This window comes from Delphinapterus leucas, unplaced genomic scaffold (genome assembly GCF_059928025.1).
Source record: "Delphinapterus leucas isolate spDelLeu-1000000601 "Yukka" unplaced genomic scaffold, BTC_Dleu_Yukka2 spDelLeu_asBTCV2_sq67, whole genome shotgun sequence".
Lineage (NCBI taxonomy): Eukaryota > Metazoa > Chordata > Mammalia > Artiodactyla > Monodontidae > Delphinapterus > Delphinapterus leucas.
The window spans coordinates 1792501-1794884 of NW_028322276.1; positions in this window are offsets into that span (position 1 = coordinate 1792501).

The following is a 2384-nucleotide window of genomic DNA, read 5'->3' on the forward strand; positions in this document are numbered from 1 at the left end:
TGTCTCCCTCTCTGTCTCTCTGCCTCTCCGTCTCTGTCTCTCTCTGTCTCTGTCTCTCTGTCTCTCTCTCCACCCCAGCCCCCCGTCTCTCCCTCCCTGTCTCTCCCTCCCTCCCTCCCTCCCTCCCTCCCTCCCTCCCTCCCTCCCTCCCCCCCTCCCTCTTCTCTCTCTCCCCCTCCCGGCCTCTCCCCCACTTTCTCCCTTCCTCCTTTTCTGTCTCCCTCTCCCTCACCCATCCCCACTCCCCCCCATCCCCCGTCATGTGGCATCCTCATTTTCCATGAGAACTCATGGAGACGGAAGGGATGTTGGACAGATGGTCGCATGCTACCGGATCCCCCTTCCACGGGGATAGCTGCATTGCCTTTGGCAGGCCATGGAGGCAGGATGGGCATAGGTCCACTGCCTCACACCAAGGCCCTTTGGGAGCATTTCAGTGAATCGGGACAGAACATTTTTCTCCGTGCGCGGAGGGAACCGGAATCGGGCACCCCGAAATGGACCGCTTTGGCACACAGATGCGTGCGAATTTAAGGCGCTTCAGAAACGACGGGTGGGCGACGAGGACGCTCTGCCGCTCTGCCTCTCCCTCTTCTTCCTGACCTGAAAGGAGGACCAAAATCTGCCTTGAGAAGAAGCTCAAGCTCAAGCTCAAGCTCAGAGCCCGCCGTTTCGAGTGACTCCTGGCTTGGGCTTCTCCTGCGCGGGGGTCACAGTGCACGCGTTCCTCAGCCGTGGGTTGCTCTCTTCTCGAGCTGTCTTTTGGGGACAGGGGCCTCTCAGGCAAGAACTCAGAAGGATCGTTGAGGAAACATCGTTTTTCCTCTCCCACGACTGATGAATGCAGACAGACACACAGGAATCTCGCCCCTGCTTCCACCCCCGCCCCCCACCCCCCACCCCAAGTGAGAGGAGTCGCCGGACATCCTTGGGGTCACACACAGCCAGCCTCCGTGGCTCTTCTATGTTGCCAGGCTCCCTGGCCTTCACTGCCCCCGCACGCCCCCAGTGAAGTTGCATCATCGTTCATAGTGTCGATGCTGTGAGAAGATAAGCTTTTCAAAATAAAAATTCTCCCTGCCTTTCCTTCCCAGGAACACCATGAACACCTACTGTCATGTGCAGTGCTTATTGACCCACCTGGAGCAGAGGACCCTCTCCGACAGACACCCTCCCCTCCCCTCCCCTCCCCACCCCACCCCACCCCACCCCACCCCACCCCACCCCACCCCACCCCCAGGAACTCACTTGCTCCGAGTCATCGAGGAGAGGGTGTTTGGTTCTGTGTCTTAAATTGGTGGGCCGATGACACATCATCTCCTAGTAAGCCATCAGGTTCACCAGTTCGGGTTCGGTGGCATGAAGTACATTTACGCCCTCCTTGAGTTTGACTTTGAAAGTCTTGGGGCCCTGAGTAGGCCGCCCCCAAATGTGCCTCCGTGGCATAGAGATGTTTTGGAATTAGACTGACAACACCACGAGAGGGACACTGACTCTCTTTTACTTCTCCCCTCTGAAATCAGGAAGAAAATCTCTCACGTGAAAGGGGAGGGGGGCGGTGTAGAGGTGTAGAGATCATGACGAACTGAACCGCCCTCACGTCTCGTGAAATGTTCACGAATCGTCTAAGTAGGACTGCTCATAACAAATAGAGGGCACAGACGTTAACGAGATAAGAATGTTTAAGGGGAACTTCCCCCCCCCCCCCCCATGATTGTTTTCCATAGGCCGACTTCAAGACTTTCCAACATCTCTGGTCATCTCTAGGCTTAGAGGTTGGCTAAGTGCCATGACAGGGTGAAATCTCAGCGAGCGTCTACATCATCTCCACATAAGATAAAATACTGAAATGTTCGTGGCTCCACGAGTCTAAGGGTCTCCCTGCTTTGGACCTTTTACGGAGGAGAGACTGAGCAAGTTTGGTTCCGTGCCTAGATAGATCTTGTGCTTTAGGGAGAGAGTGTACTCGGTAGGAGCCTAGACTTCTACAAAGTATTCCATGTTCACACTGTTCACTGTGGTTGGCTTCCTTACTTGCACTGACTGACTGAAGAAAAAAAAACAAAAAACAAAAAACACAGACAGTGTCCAAGGACGAGGCATTCTAAAGAAGGAACGGAACGTGCGTGGTCCAAGCTACCTGATGTCGCCATCCTCATGGTAGGAAGAGGACTTTTTTGGGGGAGTGGGGAGGCAAAGTAGAAGATATGCAGATAATGTGTGGGGGAAGGAGAAAAGAGATTTTAGTCCTAAAGGTGGTCTTTTCTCAATGGAAAAGAAAGAAAACAAGGGACAGGCTAAAAATGGGCACAGACAATTGGAAGACGTGTGTGAAGAAAACGGTCTTTAGAAAGGAATCGGATCCGTGGTCAGGACTGACTGGA